The 15,955-nt window shown below is 33.0% G+C and overlaps 1 protein-coding gene across 7 annotated transcripts in view; it reads right to left on the minus strand.

Annotated features, from left to right (window-relative positions):
- Fak (protein tyrosine kinase 2 Fak) overlaps positions 1 to 15,955 on the minus strand; it is a 117,919-nt gene that overhangs the window by 61,481 nt on the left and 40,483 nt on the right. For 2 of the 7 annotated variants that reach the window (XM_074179739.1, XM_074179736.1), the window contains exon 1: positions 13,670 to 13,984. The exons of 2 other annotated variants lie outside the window; for them this stretch is intronic. The gene's annotated coding sequence lies outside the window, so the exon portion shown is untranslated. Of the gene's footprint in view, positions 1 to 13,669; positions 13,986 to 15,955 lie in introns of those variants that run through there. 3 more of the 7 variants (XM_074179735.1, XM_074179734.1, XM_074179733.1) reach the window with 3 other exon arrangements.

The following is a 15,955-nucleotide window of genomic DNA, read 5'->3' on the forward strand; positions in this document are numbered from 1 at the left end:
CATCTTCAAAGAGGAAGATTAAAACTGGAAGATTAGAACCAGTTTTGATCTTCCTCTTTGAAGATGATCACTTGGTGATCGAAACACGTGTCCAGGTGTTAAAAATAACGATTTGGTGTTGGGGAAAAACTCCAGTAATATTCATTACTACACCAAAGGTTCCAAACAGTGCATCATCAGTGTAATTCAATGTTTATATGAAAATAGCTGTTTCGAGAGAGCTTTTTCTGAAAGTTACTTCTTTGCATGATCTACAGATCTTTTTATATAGTAATTTTTTTGAAATTGATTGCTATACCCTTTCAATTCAAAGACTATATACAGCATATCAAATCTAGGAAAAGACTTGAGAATTTCTGCTCTCTCTCTCTTTCGCTAGTACCGTTCTAGCGAAAGAGAGAGAGAGCATACATTCTCAAGTCTCTTCCTAGATATGACAAGTTGTACAACTGTACAGGAGTCGACGTTTAAAAGAAAAAGTATACCTAGATCTCATCCTAACAACACATAACACATTATAAACACCTTACGAAGACAATAATAAATTAACAAAATTAATAACTTTGATTTTATTTATAACCAATATTATCCGGAGACTTATCACTACTAAACGTTTGTAAAAGGAACATGGAAGAGCTCTCTTCTTTCTTGAAGATGTGTTTCAAAAGTAACCAGAAATGTAGTTTGGTGGTTCTGAAATCACAACTATTGTGGTACTACAGAAAAACCGGTTAGATATGAAACACGGTGTTTTGAAAACTGGTGAACCAAACGTCAAAATATTAACAGTGGATGATTTCCAGTTTCCACTTCGAAAATAATTTATCTATTGACTCATCAATGATGTACTTTACAATTGACCGTCTTGTTTCAGGAAAGTAATCAACAACGTTATATTTTTCATACTAGAAAATAAATATTTCGAAATAAAATCTGGAAATATTAATCTCTCCCAACTATCTACACCTATTTGTTGTATAATTATCAATTGCAATATTTACGAATTTCAAGAAGATACTTCTACTGCAATGAAATGAATATAGTAGAAACTTAAATGTGATTCATCAAAATTCGGGTCACCGTAAACTTCAACATGGAAAAAGAAATATTCCACGCTACCTCTACAGCCCAACAACTTCCTGTGCGAGATTCTTATCTGAATCTAAAAATAAATATGATTCTCCTAATGAACTTCAGAATTGTCATTTCTCGGTACAGTGACATATTAAGCGATATTTAGTTAATTTGCTCTCCTCTCTTATGATTCGAACAGTTTTACGAGCTTTTATTCGACTTGATCTATTAATATGTTAGTGTGAGACAAATCTTGAAACTAAATTTTGAACCAATTAATCTTGACCCATTGATCTGAAATGAAAAGAAATGCCGCCTTTTTAAACTGAATACATCAATTGCAATTGCAACTGTTCAAGTGCAAACAATGATATTTTTAGTTTATTGCAGACACTGTCAATATCAAAATCCCAATTCAATTGCTCATCTAATGAAGTTCCAAGAATTTTTAAGTCCATGAGACATTACTATTGCTATCAGTATCATCAAATTCATCAGGTGTTTAGTTTTTCTGCAATAGAATTTTAGTTATACTGATTTAGAACTATTCAATATCAAGTGTGTTTCCACCATCTTGTAAATTCATCAATTATTTTTTCGGTTTTAGTTAATGTATCTTCCAGTTGAGGCCCAGCAACAGTTATTGTGGTATAGTCAGCAAACATATTCATATGATAACATGAAAAGGAAGATCGTTGTCTAATTTTGCAAAAAGTGAAGGTCCCAGGTCTGTACCTTGGGAAACTCCTAGCGTCACATCTTGTTCAATGGACATAGTGAACTCATATTTGACATTTATACTACTTCCATTTGTATATGATTGCAAACAATTCAATATATTATTTGGAAAACCTTGTCAAAATAATTCAGTATAAAGTGTACAAATTTGAAATTGTGGCTTGATTCAAATTTGAGATTCTCTAGGCATTCAACCACTTGTGTCAGACTTCATTTAGTATCCTCCGACAACTCTATCTTTACCGAGATTTATTAACAATCATTTTGAAGATGAAACTGACCTACTGTTACACCGTTTATGGGCCTGCATTACTTCAAACCGATGCAACTAGATTGCAGATGATTCAGAATTTCATATCTTAGATTTTGTTATAGAATCTGCGAATATGACATCAGTTCAAAGATGAAGGAATCGGACTGGTCGATTTTGGAAAATATGCGCCTCCTACATTTACTTAACACACCTGAGTAAAGAACAACCGAATTTACCAGTGGTTTCTCATAAAATCTTATAAAAAAATACAATAAATTACCCCAAGAAGCGTTTGAAACGAAGTGTTTCGACTGTGACCTTGGCCAAGGTCGCGGTCAACTCTACTTGTGCTTATCGATCGTTCTAGTTGTTGCGTCACTTCGGGAATATCCCTATCGGATTTCAAAGACTTTCATTGGGATATATAAGCACTACCAACAGGCAGTCTAGTTGAAAGTGCGGTACGGAGTAGCCAATAAAACGACAGACGTTCCAGTATTAGTCTAAAGTTCAGTTGAAGCTTTTGTGTTGTATTTGCAGTGCAGTAGTGAAATAAAGTTGAGTTTAACTATACAGTGTGGTTAATTATTGTCGAACCCAAGAAGAAAACGTAACACTATTATTAGACATATTTGAATTGTTCAGGATTGTATAATCACCTATTTGCTTGTCACATAATGTTTATCATTCAATATAATCATTTATTTCCATTATATTTACAGATATAGTTGAGTATGTATATTTTTGTATATTGATTATGTATGCTGAATAAATACCATTTATTATTATTGCATTTTTGTAAAAGCCTTTTTGAATTAATTAGGAAAATACCCTTGTATGAGATACTGGTTAAATAAATATATCTACTTTTTGTTTTTCGTTAATTCTAAAGTGCCATTCTCAGTTGTCATTTTAAAATTATTTTATTCTTCCAAGTACATAAACTTTGTTTTCAAAAATATTTTTTTATCATCATTTAATTTCAACTACCGTTGTTGCAAATTCCATCGGTATGCAACGCACCACGAAGAAACAACATCATTAATATGCGTGATTCAAATATTGTGGTCGGATTCGAAGAAATGTTAATGTGGAAAGTGAAGCCATGATGAGGGCATCGGAAGTAGCGATAAAGTCATGGAACATTATTTAAGGAAACAACGTTTCATTCGTTGTTATCGCATGTTCCTCAAAGTGACATTATCGTTTACATATCTTTCAAGAACTCATGAAAAATATTTTAGAATAGATATAATTCACTGAAGAAAATAAGTGAGAGATAAGATAAGTATTGAAAGTAAAATGCAAGGCTGTGGGAAACACCCATTTGAGTCACGTCAAATAATTGTTGAAAAAATAATAGTTCAATAAACTAAAAAAACACGGTTTAATAGCAACACAAACTAAAAAATAATTCGAAACTAATTTAAGATTGTGTTCAGCTTCGATAAGTCTTATGGCTTGATGCAACTAATGACTTTTAATAAGTCTAAAAGCAGAGTAAATCTATTTCCATTATAATTAATTTTGTTGTAAAACAGCTTGGGAAAATATATACGCATGCGCAGACAGTGTGGTCGTCTCACTTGCTCAAAAACAGAGACTGTGAGAAAATTATTTAATCCTGGGATCCTGATCAGGATGATGAGATAAACTTATGAAATTATTGTACCGTCACCGATTCTTGGATAAGTGTACAAAGTTAAAAGTAAATCTGTCAGTTTAAAGTTAGTCAAAATCGAGTCCAAAGGAGTCGGTTACAAATATACGAGCAGGGTTGACAGGTTTAAACCAACATGCTTGAAACCAAGGTTTAAACCAACTGTTTTTTCAAGAAAAAAAACTGTTTTTTTATTGGTTTTCTCTCTCTATGTTGTTGATATTATTCTAATAATGAAAACTACAGCTCAATAAACTTGAAATAAAAATTTGATGATTGAATTTCTAAATTAATATATTTTAAATTATTCTAATAATTAAAAGAACTGTAATTTCACACTAGTAATATTTGAATTTTTCTTCATTTTGTTATCTCTTTAATGCATCTGCCGAAAATGAAGATAAATAAATTCTATTTTTGTATTTTCGAAGTTTGTTATTTTGAATATTATTACGTTCGACGATGTTTCTTTTTTGTTGAATACATTTTTTTGTGTGTAAATAAAAATAAAAGTTGTCTTAATCATTTTTCTGTTTATTACTATTATTTTATAAAATAATTAATTTTTAAAGTATTCAGACTTATAATACTTTGTATCAAATTAACCTGGTTTAAACCAAATAAGTCTAGTTTTAACAAAAAACCTGTTTTTTTTTTGTTTTTTGAAAAAACCTTGGTTTTTGCCAACCCCTGCATATAAGTGAAGCTAATGAAAGCGTGTTGAAAATATAAAAACCTACCACTGAGTTACCTATTTTATAGTTTTTAAAACAAATTTCTCATAAATTAAAAATTGAAAAATAGATACATGCCCGAGTTCAAAACTAGTCTCATCCAGCATGTTGTCTCGTAAACATTTTGGCTTTCTTTTTGCAACGTGCAACCTCATTAGGTATCACTTGTGAATGTATAACCAGATATCTGATACCTTATTATCTCAAAATTATTGCTATATTATCTTTTTCTAATTGTCACAATATGTAATTAATTATGTTCTGTGCTGGGCTTGTCCCGTTAAATACAAAAATCAATCTTTTTCTACGGATGCTATACAATGTGCCACTTCTCTCATCGCTTTCATACGTTCAAAACCAAAGATTTCTCACACAGTGAGAAATATTCGTCATTACAGTGAGAAATAATTTCTTACTGTTATCACGATAACCCAAGTCAGTCATGAATTGTTACATGTGATATGACACGTTCTCCATGTTGACAACGCTACGTCGACGATTCGCGTGCAATATATCCAAGTAGCCCATTGTCGGCGTTTCCATAACAACAAAACCGAAGCACTGCATAATTATTGCTGTCAACTTACCCAACAAAAATAGTTTTATTGTTGATTAACAGTTAAACAGTTCAGATTTATTAAATATTGAATATAATGGAATATGAAGATTTAGAGTTGGAAAATACACCTCCAGAAATTGTCAGAAATTTGCTACCAAGCACATCAAGAGAAAAATATGAAATCGCTTACAGAAACTTTATGGAATGGAAAATGAAAGCCAAGGAAAATTGTTAGTTTATTTTGAAGAGTTGTCAAGAAGATTGAAATCATAGATATTATGGTCCCAGTACTCGATGCTGAGGAGTACCTTAATTTAAAAACTGTGTTGATATATCAAAATTCGTAAAACTACGTGCATTTTTAAAACGCAAATCTGAAAAATATGCTCCAAAACAGTCAAAAACATTAACTTCTGAAGAAATTCAACAATTTTTAAAAGATGCACCAGATGAAAAGTATTTGCTGATAAAGGTATGAATTGAAAATTTTTAAATTGTTATCGAAAAATGAATGTTTGGTTTTGATTTCAGGCTGCTTTAGTTATTGGACTTAGCATGCCGTTGTGATGAACTACGAAAATTAAAAATTGATGACATGGAAGATCTTAATTAGTACCTTTTAATAAAATTACCCGATACTAAAACCAAGGTTCTTAGAAATTTCACAGTCACAGGAGAATTCTACCAAAAATATGTGAAGCTTCGACCATGCACAAATGAAAGATGTTTTTTTTCAATTACAAATATAGCAAATGTACGAAACAGCCTGTGGGGATAAATAAATTTGGCACCATGGCGAAACAAATAGCGAAATTTTTGCAATTACCAAACCTTGAATTATATACTGGCCACTGTTTCCGAGTCATCTGCGACTATTTTAGTTAATGCAGGGGCAAATCTTTCAACTTTAAAACGCCATGGAGGTTGGAAATCCAGCAATATTGGTGAATCTTATATCGACAACTCCCTAGCTGATAAAATGAAAATTTCAAAAAATATAGTAGAATCCATTCAGCCTCCAGCGGCATTAGAACCTGAACACAACAATGCTGTGGAAGCTCAGTACGTTTCCCCATCAATTTCAACTTCGACCGCAGCTAATGTTTCAATTACCAAATGTTGAAACAAAACGACCTACCAGGAAATACTTTAACAAAATTGTTCAAATATAACTGTTAATTACTCTTTTAAATAAAAAATAAAAATGAGTTAATAACATACAAGCATTAATATATATATATATTTATATATATACATTAATATATATGTATTTTAATTTTCAATACTTGAAAACAACGCTACCGCAGAAAAAGTACAGTGTACAATGCGTGAGAAAATGACATATTTCTCACTTGTTGTACAAGATACTATTCCGTCACTGTATAAACGTGATTATGAATTTTATAAAACTTAGCAAAAACACACTGTACATTTCAATATCGCTCACAAAACTGGTTGTTAATTTCTTTAATTAGTTACTCAGCGAACAACACACAAGCCTAACCAACTATTATTAACAATTTGATTATATCTTCCTGTCCAGTGATCCAAATAAAAATAAAACAGATTGCCGACTCTATTCTAGTGAAAAACATGACTAATTTTTGAACACCTCCCACGAATAATCCGACGCTATTCTTTTGTCACATTTGTCCGTTATGGATCTTTATGGTAAAACTAATTTAATAGATTTATGCAATGAGTACAGAATGTTAACTATCTCTAATGCAAATTATCTCGATTTTTGAGGTTGAATTTACGTAGTGTGTGATTCAACGTGCGACTCCACAAAAGGAATTCGACTGGTTCCAAGGAAAAATGAATTATCAGCAAACATCAACAGAATCAAGTGATTCAATGATTATGAATGATTGTCATATTGAAAATGATGAAACGGAAATGAATTCAAATCATGTATTTTGAAGTCTTTAGTACATTTTCCAAAAAAATTAACGGTCACACATAGACTACAGTTGGGACGATGAAAGAATACACGTTTACGTCATCAATAAAATACACGATAAAACATATACTTTTTTGCAATCCTTTTTATTTACAAATGAAAAACGAAGACAACGCAGTTGAGGTTTGCGATAGCTTTTGTTTTGGATGGTAGCTTGCATTGTACATCGAAAAGAGATAGCTATACAAACATAAGTCGTCGGTAATATTATTGATTTTGATCAAACTATCGTTTGATATTTGTTTGAAGTTGGTTGACAATGTTTCGAGTTGTATTTCATCAGGTCGGACTTCCATTGTCTAATATAATATAAACTGATTTGAAAACCATGAAAAAACAATTAAAAAAATTAATAAGATTAATCGAAATTAACAATTTTATTAAACAAAAAACTGAAATTATAAAGAAATAACATACAAGCAACATCCAAACAAATAAAAAAATTGAAATCTTAATAAAAGCTGAAAAATAAAAATTAAAGAAATAATATTAACAAAAAATGAAAAATTTAAATTAAAAGATTTCAAACCAAGTTATGTCACGACGTTTCGATTGTTAGTATCCACAATCGTCTTCGGTTCACCCGTCGTGACATAACTTAATTTGAAATCTTTTAATTTTTATTTTTCATTTTTTGTTAATATTATTTTTTAATTTTTATTTTTCAGCTTTTATTATTATTTCAATTTTTTTATTTGTTTGGTTGTTGCTTGTTATTTATTTGTAATTTCAGTTTTTTGTTTAATAAAATTGTTAATTTCGATGAATCTTATTAATTTTTTTGTATCGTTTTTTCAGGGTTCTCAAATCAATTTATATTATATTAGACAATGGAAGTATCATTTGATAGTTTACATGTTGTTTGATGAAAAGTTTCTACGGTTTTCATAACTAATGAACTGTGGCTATTTCATATTTCGGACTAATATCGTGAATAAACATTTTAACCTCAAATTGGAAATTAATCATGGATTTGTTTACATTTCATTTATAACAAAAACTTTGCTGCTAAATATAAAAAAATCAATGGGAATACTTGGATAGATAGAAAGTCAAATTCAATTCTTAACCTCACTAATATGGTAGTAATTCCTTATATTATCTCTAGTCGCTATTTTATGAAAAGATAAAGTATATGTTTGATGTGACTCGAGTTTGTGAATATTCTTTATAATTTTAAATATTTTCTAATTTTGGTCGTTCACAATAGAGTGCATAAATTTGGACAAAAAATCTACAACGGTTTATTTATCGTAAAAAAATCTTATTAGGATTATACGTTACGTGAAATGAATACGTTTAAGCTCATAGTTCATAGTAACTTTTTTCCTGTTTTAAATAGTATTAGATGTTATAGTCGAAGTAAACGATATTGTGCACTCTTAAAGATGGCGGCACTATGAAAGGCCAAAAACGAATACATAGAAATGAACCGGAAGCGAATTAGTCCACGTGGACTATATACTTAGCGGTTTGTACTGGATAATTTTTACTAACCGAGTTTTATGATTGGCTGAAGAGTCATAAAATTAAATTTGAAATCATGTTACGAATAGAAATCGGGAATGCGGGGATGGTTATCGCCGCCGTGCCATCAATGTTCAGTTCAGGAACTGATCGCGATTTGAGTGTTGAAATTCGATATTGGTGCAGTTATAATTATTTAAAATTTTTGTTATCTGTTTAAAATATGGAGTCCTTGGACAAGTACTAATAGTAATAACGAGTGTGATAACGCAGACTTTTTCCATTGTAGTGATTCCAATAGCGATGGTGAATAATGCTATTGCAAGCAACATCAGATATAACCGAAATTCCTTTCTCAACTGTACGTAAAATAGTAAAAGAAAAAACCTTATAAACACAAGACGCGATGTGATAGAGGATTACCAAAACCTTTAGATTTTCATCTAATAAAACAATATACGACTGTTACAAAAGCAATGAGATTCCTACAACTGAAATCATAAGGAAGAAATTGAATAGATAGATACTTCCGGCCATAACGTGAGCTGCTGTGACAAAATTCTTCAGAATTGGATAAAGAAGAAGACTTGCAGAAAAGGATTAAAAAAGTAATTTTAGTTGAAAGAGACTATATGGAGATTGGACACTTCAAAATTAATGTTGTAAATGAATTTATTATTGATTTAAATAGTGAAACAGACGATGTGGGAGAGGAATTATCAGAAGCTTTCGAAGAAAGTTAGTGTAGTGTTTTAGAAGCGATCGATTGTATATATATATATATATATATATATATATATATATATATATATATATATATATATATATATATATATATATAAACGAAATATTTATTATATATTTTTTTATTATACACAGTGTCATCCCCAAAGTATGCACCATATGGGAAACTTATTTATTAAAGGTTTTTCGACAAAAAGTTATTATTGATTGTTATATAACCAGAAATGATTATTGAATACCGAAATTAGTTAGCTCCGTAACTATATCATTAAAAGAAAGCTGTTGGAATGTATCTGTTCTGTTTCTGTCCGTTTTTCCGTTAATCAGCTATCGCCCCCATACGAACGACAACTCTTAGGAGTTGAGAAACTTGTGCGAGCTAAGGACTAACGAGGTCTTACCTTTTAACGTGTGATTCCTAACACAGACGCTGCATTATATCGTTTACTTGAACTATACAGCACAGTACAATGCCTGGCATTATATGACACATAACAAATGAGATGTTGATACATTTTAATTATTGCTAGACAGTGGGGCATTCCTGATACAATAGTAAGGGAAACACGAAATTTTCTATTTATCGATAAACAATATATGTCAGGGTTACTGAATTATCTACCCAACTGCCATTAATTTCTTCATGAGCAATTATTCTATGAAAATATATGAAAACAATACAGTTACAATTGTACATTCGAGTATTAATAAAACTCAATGTACTAATTAATTATACGATATATGCTGAATCAGCAGGCGATAAACAAAAACTGGCACTTAAGAAACATTATTTTATTAGAGTGAAACGGTCAACTCGTATTTCCGTCTTCAAATTAACAAAATTAATTCGTTGCACGAAGTTTCGAAAATTTATAAAGCTGTTTTATAATTTCCTAGAAATTTTCTCTTCATTCCAATTTTTACAGTGACCGATTCTGATTCATGACATTGTTCGGCAGTGAATCGTCTGCTCCCTCAACCGAAAACAAATATTGACCGCGATTACACTGAATTCGATGCCCAATTTCGACTTGGAAATTTTATAGAACTTGATTGTACTCGAGTCCGAGACAACAAAAGTCTTTCAAGATTTCATGGAATTTATGAATTCCCGGTCAAAGGTTGATCAACTTTTTTTTTTTAATTATACCCAAATCCATTGTAATGAATTTCTTTTTTTCCTTTTTGGTAATTGCCCCAACGTTAACCGATATGGTTTTTTACATATTCATATCATTTGAAACTCCTATTTTGAAAGATTTGATAAGAAACTAAAATACATATACTAAAAGCTAATTACTCAAATAATATACTGCAGATACAAAACGTAAAATATTTTCTTTCATATAAAAAAATTAAAACGCAGGTAAGACTAGGTATTGACATAATTAACGAAAAAAACATTTTTTGGAAGGAGCAAAATGATACTGAAACTGAATACACATACTAAATGAAACTCGCAACATTCTTAAAATTAAACTAAAAATCCCTAATTAGTATGAAGAAAGTTATTTTGAAAGGAGTGTTAATTTTCTTTTCTTGTATGCCTATATGTGGTTCAAAAGTAAAAATTTGTGGAAATTTGTGTGCAACAAACTTTGCTCACAAGAGTGTTCATTAAACGTGCGGCAAAAACTTAAGGAACTATTCTTTGGACTGATCTAAAGATATTTTGTCCTCTGATGATTTTTGATAGAGCGATTTGTTTCGAAGAATTTCTACAATAACAATTTATTGCCAAAATTTACATGTAATAGTTCTTAATCTTCAAGAACTGTTAAAAATGATGGATGCAATAATCCAATCTCCTCATCGACTCCCGAACTCTTGTAAAACTCAGATTACTTCGTCCTGACCTCGTTAGTCCTTAGCACGCACAAGTTTCTCAACTTTTGAGAGTTGTTGTTCGTATGGGGGTGACAGCTGATTAACGGAAAAACAGATTTTAAACAGACACGAAAGCTTGGTAAGTTGGAACTACAAAAGATCCGACCGAACAGAAATTTCGGAACAAGTGGAGGAGCACATATTGAATATGTGCACGGACCACATGACACCGAAGTACACCTTTAACACAAACTTCACGGCCAAAATCATAAGCCGTGAAGAATGGAAGACCATTAGTCATCCCGAAAACATGTTTGGAAAAAACACCTGGTACACAAATGGATCGAAGACCAAACATGGAACGGGAGCTGGAATATACCGAGCGGATAGAAATCTGTCTAAACCAAATCTAAACTACAGCTATCCGCTAGGATAGCTGTAGTTTAGATTTGGTTTAGATTTAGGCGGAAGTGTATGCTATCTTGCAGTGTGCAAGGCTTATTGAATTGAGACCTCAAAGAAATGAGCGGATCAATATTTTTACAGATTGGAGCTCTGACACACCCGAAGGTGACATTAAAACTGGTCTGGGAATGCCATGAAGAACTGAATGAACTTGCAAACAGGAACAAATTAACTTTGTATTGGGTGCCAGGGCATTCAGGAATCACAGGTAATGATAAAGCTGATGAAAGCGCTAGACGCGGATCACCAACTTCATATATAGGTCCTGAACCAGCTCTGGGGGTACCAAAACGATTGGTACGAAACCAGATTAGGACATGGACCAATAAGAAACACACAGAGTACTGGACAAAAGTACCTGGTAACAAACACAGTAGAACCTACATTAGGGAACCGTCCGAGAAAAGAACCGTAGAACTACTTCAATATAGTAGGGATCGGCTCAGAATAATTACAGGGTTACTAACCGGTCATTGTCCGCTTAGAGGACACCTGAATGAAATGGGGCTGTACAACGGAGACCTCAGCTGCAGATTATGGAACGAAGGGACAGAAACAGCTCTATACATCTTATGCTAATGTGAAGCACTGAATCACAGGAGGCAGGCAATATATGGACGTACAAAATTACGCCCAGAAGAATATGACGAACATCCAACACGGAACCTGTACAAATTAGTACAGGGAACGAGACTGATGGAATGGGTGTCATGAGAAAATGGGAGAATAAACGCAATAAGCCCAAGAGGCTGCAGTGTTTTCTGGAGACTTGGACTGGGAGACAGCTCCCAAGGTACAAAAAAAAAGTTTATTTTTTGAACTTTGAGAAAAATACTAAAATATTACAATAAAAATGAAATAAAAAGATTTCAAACCAATTTACTTCATGACGTTTCAATTGTAAGTATCCAGAATCGTTTTCAAGTGATAACTGATAACAAGAGTGGCCGAATGATAAAATGGCACCAAATATTACACCATTAGGAGAATTTTAAAAATTCTGATGAAAAATTATTGTTGAATTTTGAACACGAATAAGACAAATAAGACAAGGCTTTTGATATTGTTTTTCAGAGGCAACTTAATTCAATAATTTGTGAACAGAAAATATTTTATCACAGTTAGATTATTTGCCATGATTATCAACAAAAAATAATGAACGGCAGTGATCAAATATTGAAACGGCAGCCAGATTACCTGGTGAGTTTCGAAAAATTGATGAAAAAGTATAAGAAAGGGGTAGCATGGATATGGGGCTGATGTGTCCCCTCTTTTATAAAACTTTTGATATTGTTTTCAAAGACGATAAAATTAATTTCATTATTTCACCTTCTTTGACACTAAAAAGTTTATTAATCGACAGTATTCCTATAAAAAACTTCATTTAACAAAGGATTCGTTTTCTGGTCACATTCCTACATTGTAAGGTAATATTTCGAAAAAAAAACAGCTCAGTGAATTAATAAAGTTTTTTATATGAAAAATGTTGTTTATCAAACTGAAAAGTGTCAAAGAAGGTGAAATAAGATATGAAGATGATGTGGGGAATAAAAACTTGTGATTCTATAGTTGGTATTGTGCAAAAAAAAGGGTGAAAATTTGTAATTATTGGAATTTGAAGGGCTATACCTTTCAAAAGGAGGAAGAGCACCGATTATTTTTTTTGGATTTGCAATCTACATTGCAAAATACGTAAAATACACATAAACTGTTTTCGAAATCGGCAGGTGCAGCCTCCCCGAAATGTTACCTTGGGATAACCTAATTCATATGTGTTCAAAATAACAAAAAAATATAATTTTTTTTCATTTAGATATCTGGTGGTGAAATATTTGAAGAGTTTAAAAAGTTTTATCAAAATGTCCTTGAACTACCACATGAAAAAGGTGGTAGTTCAAAGACAGTTCATAGTTTCAACCCGAAATTTTCACCAAAGTATCTCGCTTTCATCATCTACACAGAATATTTCCCAATTTGAATACAACTTCATGGATTCGAAGGAAGGCAGAGATTAAAACTTATCGCGGGCTAATAAATAACCCTCCAAAAAGCGTCCTACGTTCAACTTCACGAAACCTAATGTGCTTTCCGTCCTACCCTGTACACACTCATTTCTACAATTCTCAGCAACACAACCAAAATGAAAAACAAACTGCCGACCACTCCTCGACAAACATTATTCCACCTAACAAGTTTACTATTATCCTATCCTGTCTTCTACCCACGTGGAGGCAAGGTACAACTTTCCGATGGAGAAAAAACACCACAGGCACCAGTTTTCCGCGAGACCGAAACACCTTCGAAAACTCTCGGCCGAAAATCCGTATCCGAAAACTTAGCCAGTGTTCCTTCTGTTCAGATTCACATGTGATGTTCGTTTATTTGAAATTCACTCATTTGTTTACGCGATCGACAATCGGATTCAAAACAGCGCTGACTCGATCGCGAGATTGGATAACAGAAGACTGTCGACCGTGTCGCGGGTATGGGCTAAAAGAGAAATCTAACTGATCAGTTTGCGCGTTGGGAACAAACACAATCTGTGGCTGATACAGAGATGTAGGTGGGAATATTGCGTGTATCTATCTACTTATTCAAAAAATATCAACAAAAATGTAAGCGTTATCTTCGAACATTCTAACGGATGGGCTCGATTCGAACGTTCTGTTTAAATATTGATATTTTTTTATTTTCAACCGTTTATTGAAAAGTTTTCTCTTATCCAAGACAACCGCTTATCAACCCAAATCTTACTTCGTTGTTAACTTTTTCATAAGGTGAAATTATTTTTCATAACAAGCTTGATCAAATTTGACAAACATAATTATTGACTCCAAATACAACTCAACACTTCTTACCTATTACTTTTAGGAAGGTTGTTTCCTCTTTGGTGTTAGCTGTATGAGATATACCAAGTCATTTATCTTCTTGGTCACCAAGTAAGGGCCGTACCATCTCCTCTGTAGTTTCACAGCAATTCCTTTGTCTAAAATTGCTTCAATCTCACATCATTTTTCCGATGGAAGTATGTATCCCCTACTCTTCTTAGTGGTCGCTTCTATTTCTAGTCGCTAGTAATCCATACGTATTAGCTGGTGAGTTCTTGGACTTATGTCTCATGTGGTTCTCTTGATAACCCTTTCTTAGTAATCCATATGTATTGGCTGGTGAGTTCTTGGACTTATGTCTCCTTATCTAGTTCTCTGGATGACCCTTTCTTAGTAATCCATACGTATTAGCTGGAGAGTTTCTGGACTTATTTCTCCTTATGTGGTCCTCTTGATAACCCTTTCATAGTAATCCATATGTATTGGCTGATGAGTTCTTGGACTTATGTCTCCTTATCTGGTTCTCTTGGATACGTATAAATATACGTATTGGCTGGTGAGTTTTTGGACTTATATCTCCTTAGATGGTTCTCTTTATGACCCTTTCTTAGTAATCCATACGTATTGGCTGGTGAGTTCTTGGACTTATGTCTCCTTATCTGGTTCTCTTGATGACCCCTTCTTAGGTGCAACAATGGTGTCGTTTTCACCATGCTTCCACAACACGGTGATAGTTGAGTAGTACATTTGTCAAAAATAAGCCAGGGTCCTGTTAATGTTGAAATGTTTTGCTCAACTCCCATGGAGTTGGATAACCATAATTCTGCCGCTACGACCAGAAGAAGCATTTTTTGCAGCCCTTTTGGCATTAATAGCGAGTTTTGTCTCCTTTCTGAAGTCGGTTACTGTGTCTTCCCAGGGGTGTTGGTGGCCTCAGCTTTCTCTCGGGTCCTAGAGACTTATCGTCTACTCTCCAATTGATGTAGTTTTTCCTGCTTCGCTTTGATCTAAGAGCATTTTGCTCTTCCTCTCCATTTGATTGATTCCTGCTGTGATTAACATGAGACCTTAGTCGTTTCTATCAACTGACCATCTGCGTTTTATCGTACGAATCACTACGAATCTGCTTCAATGTTTTTCTGTGGCCAAAGTTGCCTTTCTTAACTCAACTTTTGTTCTTCCGGAAGCCGTTTTTCAGCCTCGAGCTCTAGTGTAGCTAACAATACAGTATTCATCATTAAGCGTTGTCCCAGCCTCAGGATTTGCTGAATCTCGGTGTCTTTCAACCCTCAGATGAATACATCCACTCCAATCTGCTCTAAAATTTTTCTGACACTTGGAGATACGTTTTTCGACATCTACCTCTAACTGCAAGTCTCCTATGGTGTTTGATGTCTGCTACTCAGTTGGCTGTGATAGACTAGCTTCAAATATTGCTATCTATAGTACATTTTCAGAGCTTCAACCATAATTTTATCTACTACATGGAATGTTATGAAGTATTGCCAAATACTGGCTTGACAGCGCTGGCAATGTGAAGTGGTAATTTTCACTCCTAACTAGCTTTAGCGTTGGCTGCTGCCTGAAATTTTCAACGACTTCGGAAGTCGTTGAAAGCCGATTCGTTGGAAATGTATCTGTAA

This window comes from Leptinotarsa decemlineata, unplaced genomic scaffold, assembly GCF_025532065.1.
Source record: "Leptinotarsa decemlineata unplaced genomic scaffold, Ldec_3_MD MMD2_tig00026282_RagTag_RagTag, whole genome shotgun sequence".
In the NCBI taxonomy this organism is placed as follows: domain Eukaryota; kingdom Metazoa; phylum Arthropoda; class Insecta; order Coleoptera; family Chrysomelidae; genus Leptinotarsa; species Leptinotarsa decemlineata.